Source organism: Rutidosis leptorrhynchoides, chromosome 3 (assembly GCF_046630445.1).
Source record: "Rutidosis leptorrhynchoides isolate AG116_Rl617_1_P2 chromosome 3, CSIRO_AGI_Rlap_v1, whole genome shotgun sequence".
In the NCBI taxonomy this organism is placed as follows: domain Eukaryota; kingdom Viridiplantae; phylum Streptophyta; class Magnoliopsida; order Asterales; family Asteraceae; genus Rutidosis; species Rutidosis leptorrhynchoides.
Window position 1 is genome coordinate 453,241,237 of NC_092335.1, and position 14,601 is coordinate 453,255,837.

The following is a 14,601-nucleotide window of genomic DNA, read 5'->3' on the forward strand; positions in this document are numbered from 1 at the left end:
CACCAAGATTCGAGTTTGTAAGTGTTAAAGGCGGGTTTTGGGTTGGTTAATAATTTAACCATGTTTAAGACTTGAGAATGGTGTATAATCACTAGCATTAGTGATTATTGGTGTTTTGGAGACTTTTAGGGTTTTCGTGGTTGACTAATTTTAACTAGAGTCAAAATTAGGGTTTGTTGAGGATTATGACCCGATTGTTGATTTAATAAGGTTTATAAACTTAAAATGAATTAAGTTGAAGTATGAAACCGGGTTAAACATGTTTTGGTGTTAAAACTTGTAAATTGTGAGATTTTGACCTTATGGGTCAAAATTAGGGTTTATTGGCGATTTTGAGAACGATAAGTGTTTAACACTTGTGTTCGGGTTTAATTGGCATATTAGGACCATTATCACTTGTGTTAGTAATTATTGGATAGTTTGGGCGCGGTTTGTACTTGGAAGTGCATTTGGGTCAAATTTGCACTAAGTGTCGAATTGGGTTGGTTTGTAGATCCAATCTAAGTATGTTGTTGAATTTGTGATAATGGATTAGCTACTTTCCATTGACGAGTTGCGGATTACTTGGAAGCATTTCTTCAAGGTGACAAGTTGAGTGTTAATATCCTATGTGCATATGTATGTGCAGGATGGGTGCGGGTCGGGTGAAGTGATTCTCGACTATTAGAGCTCACTTCACATATAGGTGGATTGATGGACTTTGGTATGAGTCCAATTGGCACGGTTGTGCGTTGGTTGACCACCTTTGGTGAGGTACACGCTTGTGTGTACGTTATCACACGTGGTTGTGATTTGGATGTTATAACCCCAATGGCGAAGGGTTGATATTGTTGTGAAGTGGATGACCCCGATGTGGTGGATTTTATAATCCCGTGACCGTGGGTTTTGATGTTGAGAAGTGAATCACGTGTAGTTCGGATTCACGATGACTTGTGTAGTTCGGTCATCTTATTGAGGTAGTAATCTCGTGTGGTTTCGGATTACTAAGGCTCGTGTAGTTCGGCCAACCTCGATGTTGTGAAGATAGTAATCTCGTGTAGGTTCGGATTACTAAGGCTCGTGTAGCTCGGCCAATCTTCATTGTGGCGTTTGGTATTCGGTAATGGGTTAAGGGGTTAACCTTATTCGTTTTATATTGTTATGTATATTAATGTAATGTTGTGTTGTAGCTAACCCTCCGGGTGTAGCTTATTGGCATTGTTCACATCGTCGTTGGTGAACTTATACTTTGTTGATATCTTTAGCTTGTTGCTTAGAGATCGTACGGTATGCTTAGTGTAGTTGCCTTATTCATAGATGTTTCGGTATGCGGTATTTGATATTTGTGTGGCGTGTCCATTTTATACATATATATGTATGTAGTATATTATCATTCACTAAGCATTAGCTTACCCTCTCGTTGTTGCTATTTTTATAGATTCGCATACTTGGCGGCTCGGGTAAGCTTGGGGATTTGAGATCTTGGCTAGGTTGCTTAGAAGATCTTGCTTTTGTATTCGATTAGAATTTGGGTAGCATAGTCCCAAATCACCATGTTCGGTTTTGGTTGGAAACTAAACTAGTCGGGTCGTGTATGTCCGTTTGGACAATTAATCAATGTATTAAATGTTTTAAGGTTTATTAAACCTTCTATTGTATTAAAGATGTTTATGGAAACACAATTGGGACCTAAAGTGTTATTTAAAGAGTATTAAAAGGAAAAAAATTATGGGCCGGTTTTAATACGGGTTGGGTCATTTCAAGTGGTATCAGGGCATGGTCTAAGGGATTTAGGTGACTTGAGATTGGTGCCTAGACTTAGACTTTTGTGTGTGCTTAATTTGTTGCGGGGCTTGTAGGATTACGGGTCGGAATAGGTTATAGTTAGTGCCTTGTTGTAGGTGGACTAACGTCGATATTGGTAATGCGAATATTATTAATATATTAATTGTGTTGTGATAATAATTCTCGCGTATGTGTATATCGCGTAGAATTTTGTTTGTGTTTGTTTATATCATTGAGCGAGGCGGTCATTGTACTAACGAGTTGATACGGCGTGTGTGCGTAGTAAGGACTTTCAAACCTTATTACGGGTGCAAATCATGTCAAACAAGTGATGTACGACGAGTGTTTAGCAAGATGGACCGGTGTTGAGTGTGTGTTTTATACGTTCGTGATCTAATCGCTTTGCATTCCTTAGAATGGCGACGGGAAGTGGGATCGAGACGAACAATGCTGAGTTTAACACTAGAGTTGCGGCCGCCGTTGTAGAGCAAATGAGTGCGTTTCGAGAAGAAATGGATAGGAAGTATTCCGAATCTCGGAGTAGTGGTGAAATGGAGCGTTGTCATAAGAGCTTCATGAGGACTAAACCCCCTATGTATGATGGGAAATCGGATCCTTTGGTGAGCACAACTTGGATCTCGAATGTCGAAGGGTGTTTTCGTACTATTGATTGCCCTCCCGAGAAGAGGACAAGACTCGCTACTAGTTTGTTGCGAGGTAGGGCGAAGGATTGGTTGGATGGTAAGATTGATCTTGTCGGTGATGAAACGTTTATGGCTTTATCGTGGAACGAATTTAAGAAGGAATTCTTCGAGGAGTTCCTGACTTCAGCTGATTTGTGGGAGTTGCGTAATGAGTTGCGAAATTTGCAACAGGGTTCTATGGATTTGAATACTCTCAAGACGACCTTTATGGTGAAGGCTCGTTTTTGCCCGGAGTATTTGGGGAATGATCGTTTGTTGATGGGGGATTTCTATCGGACCTTGAATGATGACTTGAAGAGTAAAATTAGCCGAGGTCAAGCGAAATCGTTTGCGGAATTATTCGACTTGGCTAGAGGTTTCGAGTCGTATTCACGATCGAAGATGAGTGAACCTTCAAGTGAGAGAAGGGTTGTTTCGTATGGTGCTCCGAGTAAGAGGACTAAGGGTCCGAGTGTGAGCACGGGTGGTACGCGGACGGGTATACCGGATTCTTGTACGTCTCGATGTTACAATTGTGGCGTGAGGGGTCACAAGTCGTGGGAATGTTCGGTGCCAAAGGGTGATGGCATGGTGTGCTTCAATTGCCAAGAAGAAGGACATCGTAAGTCGGAATGTCCCAAGTTAGCGGGGACGGGTGCGGCAAGGAGACGTTAAGGTACGTTTCATTTTAATAAATATGTCCTTTGATTATTTATTAAGTGTCGTTGAGTTTGAGGTTGTTAAATGCATTGTGTTGCGCATATTATTGTTATGGGTGACGTTCCTAATGGAAGTACCCTATAGTGACATTTGATTATCGGGCGAAGGGCGTAAGACTTGGTGTAACCAAGCATTCCTTAGTATTTGGGAAATGTTTCTACCAAGCCATGTGGGTGGGCTTTGGTGTTTGGATGTTAGAGCGGGTTCGCTCTCGTGTTAAATTTGATGAACCATGAGGTTCGTCGGGTGGATTGGAACCCTTGAGATCGAGTGTTTTGAATCTCGATGTATGTTGGTAATGGAGTCTATATGATGCGACATTAGGTGCCTCTTTTATACCTACTAGCGTGATGTCCGACTCCTATTGTGTTGTGGTTACATTGTACTTAGGGTACCGAGGTGAAACCCTTAAGTACATGAGTGCCTAGGTGGATGTTGACAAGCTATAGCAAGTGGATGATTGCGGGATTAAAGTTTGTGTAATTGGCGGTACACTTTTCGTTTGAAGTGTTTAAGGATAAGTTAAAATCCTTTGTACGCTCAAGGTTGGAGCAAGATATGGTGATGGGTCGTGTGAACCCAATTGTTTGTAAAGTCTACCGTTGGTAGCATTGTACGGTTGTACGAGTTGTGGATATGGAACGTAGTTCCAAGTGGGAGAGTTACACTCCCGCACGAGGATGCCTTCGGGTGAGATTTCGGATGACGTTTTTAGTAGATCCGAAAATTGTGTTGGGACCTAGTTTTGGTCGATTTGTAGTAGAGTACAATTTCGGTTAAATTGTACTTATGATTTTGGATTTAAATTATTACCGAGGTGGTAATGTGGTAAATCTCGTTGAGAGATAATGGACGGGTTTGGCGAGCAAGGTGAAATCCCTCGGTTAAGGGGTGTGTGTGTATCGAATTCTCTTCTAGAGAATTATTGTTTTGTGCATATGTTTGATATAGGTGGCTCTTGCTCGATTGTATGGATGGTTAGTGGTATCCGTTAGGGTTCACTATAGTGTAGCAGAGCGCGATGTTGCACTACTCGTTGTTCGAGGCCAAAAGTGCGTATGTGATTGATGAAGCATGACCTTCGGGGTCTGCTGACTTCATCATGGGATTACTGATTGGTGGAGCATGACCTTCGGGGTCCACTGACTTCATCATGAGGGTAGTGTTATAGTGGTGGAGCATGACCTTCGGGGTCCGCTGACTTCATCATGGGAGTACGCGATTGGTGGAGCATGACCTTCAGGGTCCGCTGACTTCATCATGGGCGTAGTGTTATATCGGTGAAGCATGACTTTCGGGGTTCGCTGACTTCATCCGATGTTGAGATTGGTGAAGCATGACCTTCAGGGTCCGCTGACTTCATCATGGTAGTGGATCGCGTGTGGTTTCGGATTCACGATGACGCGTGTGGTTTCGGTCATCTCATTGTGGAAGTGAGTCGCGTGTAGTTCGGATTCACAAATGACTCGTGTGGTTTCGGTCATTGTATTGAGGAGTGAGTCTCGTGTAGTTCGGATTCACAAATGACTCGTATAGTTCGGTCATTCCTCAGGGATAGTGACTCTCATGTAGTTCGGATTCACAAATGACTCGTATAGTTCGGTCATTCCTCAGGGATAGTGACTCTCGTGTAGTTCGGATTCACTAAGGCGCGTGTAGTTCGGCCAATCCCGATTGTTGTTGTGGTGAAGGTAGTGAGTCGCGTGTAGTTCGGATTCACTAAGGCGCGTGTGTTTTCGGCCAGCCTTCGTGTTGTGTGATCTGTCAGTTGTTTTATACATCGATGGTGGGGTCGTAAGGATCGTGATGTTTGAACTATCGGTTGTTTTGTACGCCGATGGTGGGGTCGTGAGGACCATGTTGTATGATTAGTGAGGCGATAGCCGTATTTCGCTCACATGTTGCTACGGGTGTGACGATAGTTGATTTTGTACACCTTGGGATTAACGTTACCATAGTTGTTTTGGGCGTTATCGGTCTTAACCATTTGTTATGATGTTACGGTAGTTGCGTATTGGTCGTATTGCGCACTACAAGGGATGTTTAGTGATTAGTGTTATCCGTAAGGATTCGTTTGGTTCGGTCTTCATCGCTTCGGGTTGTTGACCTTAGGTTGAGACTTGGTTGTTTTTAGCGTCGTACTCGGTAAGGGTATGCTAAGGAATTGATATCTCGATATGAGATTGGTTGAGTTTTCCCGATGTGAGGGATTGAGTTAGTGCTAGTGCTCGGAATTGGAATTTGATAAATCGCGGGTGACGATTTAGCTGTTAAGGGTAACTCTTTGAGAAGAATTGTCTAAGGGATCGTTGTAGACTTAGGTTGTTGCGTGTATTGTATGTCTCGGGATGCGATCAAGTGTGTAATTTGTCATTGGATTAACCATTGGGTTAGCGAATTTGTGGTAGAAGTCGGTTTGAAATGCATGTTCGACGACCATTGAGTGTGGGTCCGTTTGGGTTCGTGACTAGGATCACGAGGACGTGATCGAATCTAAGTGGGGGAGAGTTGTAACACCCCGTTTTTCTCCGTACATGATTTATAGGTGTATTATGTATGTACGATAGGCGTATGAAGGGTTCGGGACATATTCGGGTGTTAAGGTCTTGTATGCAAGGAAATGAGTCAGACCACGTTGAACGTCGCAGCACGACAAAGGAGGCCGCGGTGCGGCATTTAACTGGAATCCAAATCAGAAGCTTGATAAAAAATGATCCCAGAACTAGGCAAATGTCGCGGCGCGACATTTAAGGCCGCGGCGCGGCATTCTGGGCAAACTGGTGCCGGATTTTTGTAATATTACATGAGAAGCAAGGGCATTTTAGTCTTTTCACGTTTGAGCCAAATTTGAGGCTTTAACCTCATCCATTCATTTCATTTCCTAATTTCATTCTCCTTTTCTTTTCATTTTTCTCTCAAAACTCAAACACCCACTTGATTTCAAAGGGATTTTTGGAAAGGAAGAAACGGGATTTGATCTTTGGCGTAGTTGAAAAGTTTGTTCTCCTCGTTCTTAGCTACACGGTGATACTAGTGGTAAGCTCTAACTCCGAATTTCATTTTCGTGTTCATCATTCAAATTTGAGGCTTTTGGCTTGTATGATTCATAAATGGAACTCATTTAGTTGTTAATTGGAGATTAACACCAAGATTCGGGTTTGTAAGTGTTAAAGGTGGGTTTTGGGTTGGTTAATGATTTAACCATGTTTAAGACTTGAGAATGGTGTATAATCACTAGCATTAGTGATTATTGGTGTTTTGGAGACTTTTAGGGTTTTTGTGGTTGACTAATTTTGACTAGAGTCAAAATTAGGGTTTGTTGAGGATTATGACCCGATTGTTGATTTAATAAGGTTTATAAACTTAAAATTGATTAAGTTGAAGTATGAAACTGGGTTAAACATGTTTTGGTGTCAAAACTTGTAAATGGTGAGATTTTGACCTTATAGGTCAAAATTAGGGTTTAGGGGCGATTTTGAGAACGATAAGTGTTTAACACTTGTGTTCGGGTTTAATTGGCATATTAGGACCATTATCACTTGTGTTAGTAATTATTGGATAGTTTGGGCGCGGTTTGTACTTGGAAGTGCATTTGGGTCAAATTTGCACTAAGTGTCGAATTGGGTTGGTTTGTAGATCCAATCTAAGTATGTTGTTGAATTTGTGATAATGGATTAGCTACTTTCCATTGACGAGTTGCGGATTACTTGGAAGCATTTCTTCAAGGCGACAAGGTGAGTGTTAATATCCTATGTGCATATGTATGTGTAGGATGGGTGCGGGTCGGGTGAAGTGATTCTCGACTATTAGAGCTCACTTCACATATAGGTGGATTGATGGACTTTGGTATGAGTCCAATTGGCACGGTTGTGCGTTGGTTGACCACCTTTGGTGAGGTACACGCTTGTGTGTACGTTATCACACGTGGTTGTGATTTGGATGTTATAACCCCAATGGTGAAGGGTCGATATTGTTGTGGAGTGGATGACCCCGATGTGGTGGATTTTATAATCCCATGACCGTGGGTTTTGATGTTGAGAAGTGAATCGCGTGTAGTTCGGATTCACGATGACTCGTGTAGTTCGGTCATCTTATTGAGGTAGTAATCTCGTGTGGTTTCGGATTACTAAGGCTCGTGTAGTTCGGCCAACCTCGATGTTGTGAAGATAGTAATCTCGTGTGGGTTCGGATTACTAAGGCTCGTGTAGCTCGGCCAATCTTCATTGTGGCGTTTGGTATTCGGTAATGGGTTAAGGGGTTAACCTTATTCGTTTTATATTGTTATATATATTAATGTAATGTTGTGTTGTAGCTAACCCTCCGGGTGTAGCTTATTGGCGTTGTGCACATCGTTGTTGGTGAACTTATACTTTGTTGATATCTTTAGCTTGTTGCTTAGAGATCGTACGGTATGCTTAGTGTAGTTGCCTTATTCATGGATGTTTCGGTATGCGGTATTTGATATTTGTGTGGCGTGTCCATTTTATACATATATATGTATGTAGTATATTATCATTCACTAAGCGTTAGCTTACCCTCTCGTTGTTGCTATTTTTATAGGTTCGCATACTTGGCGGCTCAGGTAAGCTTGGGGATTTGAGATCTTGGCTAGGTTGCTTAGAAGATCTTGCTTTTGTATTCGATTAGAATTTGGGTAGCGTAGTCCTAAATCACCATGCTATGTTTTTGTTGGAAACTAAACTAGTCGGGTCGTGTATGTCCGTTTGGGCAATTAATCAATGTATTAAATGTTTTAAGGTTTATTAAACCTTCTATTGTATTAAAGATGTTTATGAAAACACAATTGGGACCTAAAGTGTTATTTAAAGCGTATTAAAAGGAAAAAAATTTATGGGCCGGTTTTAATACGGGTTGGGTCGTTTCATATTTGTTTCAAAATATATTATACTATATACTAAATATGGACAAAACCCACCAATCATACCACGCCACCTACCCCAAAAATCATTGTAGATACTGTAGCACTGTAGCGAAATCACTGTAGTTTTTTTTTTTTTTTTTTTTTTTTTTGGTTTTTCCCTTACCACAATGGAGTATAAAAATATAAATTCATAGATAAACAAAGTTGCTCTGAATTTTTTTTTTTTCGCTTATCACAATGGAGTATAAAATATAAATCTTTTGGGTTTTCCCTTACCACAATGGAGTATAAAATATAAATTCATAGATAAACGCAGTTGCTCTGAATTTTTTTTTTTCTTGCCACAATGGAGTATAAAATATATATCCATAGATAAACACAGTTGCTCTGTATTTTGCAACTATAAATATACATATTATGTATATCGATATACAAACAAAAATTTGAGTCGAAAAACTATATATATATATATATATATATATATATATATATATATATATATATATATATATATATAATTTTTAAATGAACTAGATTAACTAAAATGAAGTGGTGTGGCTAAAAGGATTATACAACAGATCTAGAAAACTTCAATATTTCAAGTATTCATAACGAACTAATTTTAATTACCTAATTAGATATTAGATATTAGACATTTAGTAGATGATAAGTAAAAGAATAACAAGAAAAGAATGAGAAGGAGAATGTGGTATATGGGATGAAAGAAGGGGGAAAGAACACTGGAGAAATAAGTTAATTAATGGAAAAGTGATTTTGTTTGTATAATATATAAGACGGGTCAGCCCAGAGGCCCATTGGTGGGTTTTGGAGGTTAAAACGTTGGTTGAGTAATTGAACAAATGATTTCTTTGATTTTTCTTTAAAATATAAAATTTGGTGTACACAACAACACAACAACAAAACTCAATCTCACATGTATGGGTTATAGGAGAGGTGAGACGTTGATAATCCTTCATTTATCCTTCAATAAAGAAAAGTCGTTTCTCAACCCCAAGTGAAGACCACCGGCCAATATGAAACCGAACATATACAAATATTACATACAAAATAGAAAAATTGTTTACTTTTTTAAGTATTATAAAATATTGTTATATGTTACTCCTCGGTCCAATATTAATAGTCTTTAGGTAAAAATACACAGTTTAAAACATTACATTCATTATATTATGCTTTTTAATTACTTTACCATTTAACCACTTACTTTTTACCTATATTTTTATCTTATATACAAAAGGTAATGATTATTTTTATCTATTTTTGGAAGTCGACTTATAATTTACCTTATTTTATAACCCGTTTATTTATTATTGATTAAGAAAAGTATTGAAATTATATGTGTATGTGGATTTGGTCTCCGTAGCGAAGCACGGACCTCCAAACTAGTTATTATATCAATAAAGCTCACAAATTTACAGTAGCTAGTTTAATATATTTATCGACGGAATAAAAGATAATATCAAATGATTGAATTATCAGATACATTGTGATTATGATTACGAGTTTCTGTTATGAGGTCCACTATGATTTGAGAAATCTATTCTTTTTAACGATATTCGGAATAATTGGTAAAGTGATCTTCATATGAGAACAATGTGTCAAATAACGAAAATTAGACAAAAGTTAGTGGAAGACTAGATTTCATAATAATCAATTGATTTAGTTACAAGTGTACGAAAATGTTTTTCGATATTATGGAACTTGATTATTAAAATGTCCTTATTTAAATAACGTGAATTAGAATATTAATTGTTATTATTATTATTTGTTTCACTAATATTAGATATTAAAATTTGTATAATTAATGTTATTATTATTCTTTATATATTTAATATACAGATATATAGATATATATGAAATTTGATATAAGTTATTATATTATCAAAATTATTAATATTAATATTATCAACAATATTATGATAAGTAGTATTATTATTAGCATTAATAAGCATATTATTGTTATCATTTTATTATGATTAGTGTTATTATTAGAAATTATTATTAAGAATTATTATTATGAATTATTATCATTATCATTATTATAATTATTAGAAAATAATACAATTTATTATTATTATTAATATTATCAAAAATCATTTTATTTATTTATTGATAAAGATAATATTAATATTATTATTATTAGTTATATTATTACTAATACTAATAGAAATTTAATTATTATTAATATAATTATAAATATTAATTATTAATAATATTCATATAAAATACGATTAACTAGATTCAGGATCAGAAATCGGTTTCACATCACTTTTCATCTGTAGATAATTGATCCAATTCGTACAAATCAGGATTTAATCACTAGAACACATCCAAATTCGGTTAGGAATCGTACGCCACTTTTATTTTTTTTATTTTATTTTCTGTTCCTGATATTGAAACCTGTCGAGCAAATTGGATATATAATAAACGAATTGCTCAATGATTTTGATAATCACACTAAATTCTCTCATCTACATTATCATTTATCAATCTCAATTACTTCAGTTTAATTGAATTAATTAGAAAAAGAAGCAACGAGCAGGTTCTGCTCTGTTTATAAACAAATTCTTCAATTCTTCGAATTCTTAACGATTTTAAAAATCTATTAAAGCTGTTATGTTAGAAATCTTTGGTTTAAACTGTCTAGAAAGTTTCAACTCCCAATTCCTTCTATTAATCAAGAATTTTTTAGTTAAACTTATTTCCTAAAAAGTCAAACGTTTTGTTCTTGAAGAAATTCGATAGCGTATTCATGTTTCAAGTTAAATTGAGAATTCAGAAAGATTTTATGATTGATTTAGCACCATTTTCATGTTATAATTTTAATCTAAAACGATCAGAAAGTTAAAGTTTGATTTGATGTTCATAACTCTATTGACTGTGACATTCAATATCATAAATATGAATGAATTTTAAAAATGTAGAAATGCAGTTGTGTTGGGAATCTATTACTCAAAGTATCTGGAAATTTACAAGTTCCAATTTATCGTATTAATTGTTAATTGTCGAGTCAAAGTTTAAAGTCAAAAAGTCAAAGAAGTTGTTCATAGCAAAATTCGAATCGATTTCGATGTTTTCTGTTAAATTGATTATTTGAGAAGTTCCTAGGGGTGTTTTAAAACATAATTTATGTTATAAAAATTGTCCAAAATGTTTGAAAAATCAAAATCAAGATTATGGTAGTCGTGGTATTCATGAACTGATATAGCAGGTTTCTGTTAATTTTTTTTTTGATATAATTAAATCAATACACATTACAGATCAATTGCAGTAGGATTTTAAACGTTATTTCAAATATAAATTTATTGTTGGATTGAGAATTGGATCCCTTGATCGATCAAATAAACTGAGGAATTGGAATATATATAACAGAATAGTTACGCGGGTTAAATAATTATGGTTGTAAAGTATATCGGAAAATGGGCAGTAGCTTAGCTGGTCTAGACGTGTTCGGGTGTACGAGAGGTCATGAGTTCGAGCCCCGGCATGGGCTATTCTTTTTAGAAAAGCTTATAAAAGAGGTATACACTTTTATATTTTCATTTTCATTATTATTATTATTATCATTATTATTAATATTATTATTATTATTATTATCATTATTATTATTACTATTATTATTATTATTATTATAAGTATTAGTTACCATTTATTATAATTAACATAATTATAATTACAATTATAGCTATTATTATTAATATTGTTATTATTAATATTATTACCATTAATGATATTATTATTATAATTAATATTATATTATATTTAGTAATAAGATTGTTATTGTTATTAGGTATTAGGAATTATTATCAAAAGTATTATTTTCATTATCATAATTCTTAAACTTTTCTTTTTATTAAAAATTACTGTTATTAACATTATTATTATTGTTATTATTGTTATTATAAGTATTATTATTATTGTTAATAATATTATTACTATTATCAGTGAAAGGATTATTATTATTGATATTATAGTTATTACTATTATTACTGCTATCATTAAAATTATTAAAATCATTATCATAACTATCATTAACAGTAAAATTAATATTTTTACAATTATTTATATTATTATTATCACCATTATTATCACTAATAGAATTAATAACATTATTACCTTTATTAATGAAATTAAGTATTATAATCATTATTATTTTTATCATATTTAATATAATTTTAGTATTGTTATAATTACTATTTTTAACAAATAAATGATATATATACATGTATATAAAAATACTTAATATATATGACATAACAAAATGAATATTTTTATATACAAAATGAATATATAAAACATATACATATTAATAATATAAATATGATATAACTAATAAATTTACATATATATATATATATATATATATATATATATATATATATATATATATATATATATTTGTTAAATTACAAGTACATGGTTTAATATATATATATATATATATATATATATATATACGAATGATATAGGTTCGTGAATCCGAGGCCAACCCTGACTTGTTCAGTGCCGTCATATGCATAATTGCTACGAAATACAGTATCGTGAGTTTCATTACTCCCTTTTTATATATATTTTTGGGACTGAGAATACATGCGCTGCTTGTATAACTGTTTTACGAATAGACACAAGTACTTGAAACTACATTCTATGGTTGAATTATTATACTTGAAACTAAATACATCTATCTTCAGAATTCGCGTCAATTTGGGGGTCTGTTCCCAAATTCTTAGGCTACCAAGCTAAAAGGGTGATATCCAGTATAATAATTCAACCATAGAATGTAGTTTCAAGTACTTGTGTCTATTTCGTAAAACAGTTATACAGGCAGCGCATGTATTCTCAGTCTCAAAAATATATATAAAAAAGGGAGCAAATGAAACTCACAGTACTGTATTTTGTAGTAAAAATACATATGACGACATTTGAACAATGCAGGGTTGACCTCGGATTCACGAACCTATATCATTTATATATATATATTAACACATATAATGGTAATCGAACAAATCTATATATTAATTGTGATATAGTTTTTATGTTACTAACTTATATATATTTCATTATTTAATTAAAAGTATTCATTTTATATATTTTAAATAAATAAAAGTATTAATATAGTTAAGTTATGTGTATTAATTATATGTTTATGTAAAGATCACTTAATAATAGTTGTAAATATACTAGATTAAAGATAATAATAATAATGATAATAATAATAATAATAATAATATTAATATTAATATTAATTTTTGATAATGATAACTTTAATAAAAATAACAACTTTACTAATAATGTTAAATCTTAAGAAAAATGATAATTTTGTTAATTTTAATTATAATGGTGAAAATAATAGTAATAATAATAATAATAATAATAATAATAATATTAATAATTCTAATAATAATAATATAATGATACTTTGCTTTAGTATTATAACGATAACAATAGTACTAGTGGTAATAATAATAATCAGATTTATCATAACTTCGTTTTTTATTCCTCAACTTATAACTACAAATTCTTTAACTTAATTTCTTAGCCAATTTCATAACTGTACATATATTCATACAATTCATAATTAGTTTCCATAATTTTTACCATATTAAACTTTATTATTAACTTTGTGATATCAACGTTATTAACATATTCGAAACCATAGTAATAGTAATAACAATTTTATTATTAATGGTGATATCAATATTTATCCTACTTAATAATAATAATACTAGTAATAACAACAATACTAATACTTGTAAAAAAGATAATAACAATAACTAATAATAATAATAGCAACAACAACTATAATAATAATAATAATAATAATAATAATAATAATAATAATAATAATAATAATAATAATAATAATAATAATAATAATAATATTAATAATAATAATAATAATAATAATAATAATAATAATAATAATAAAAATAATAATAATAATAATAATAATAATAATAATAATAATAATAATAATAGAAATGGAAGTAAAAGTATATACCCTTTCAAAGGAAAGTTTTTCTAAAAAGAAAAGTCCCATACAAGAATCGAACCCGAGACCTCTCGCTAACCCGTCAACAACCCTCACCACTCCTCTGATTCGGATTATCTGTTATTATTCAGAACTTATTTAAATTAAACCCGACTTATATTGTGTTTATCATCTTCTTCTTCATCAACTCAAGATCGACTGACATCCCATCCCATATATCAACAAAGCAACGATTTAATACTTTGAACAAATTAACATCAATATCAATTGTTTTTATTTAATTGAAAGCAAAACAACAACAACAACAACAACAAAACAAAAAATACAGCAGCAAGCTGCTCGTCGAGGCCTTTAGAAAAAAAAAATATTGATTTTAACATTGAAAAGTTTTTAGACTTCGAAACCTTCATAAACTATCTTCCAAATCGTCAATAGAATACACGAGAATCATCAATTGCATTAGAATTGCAACCTATTACTCGAATTTGTTCATAGAAAATCGTTTGACTTTTTGTTTTTAAAACTTTAACCTCAAAATTCTT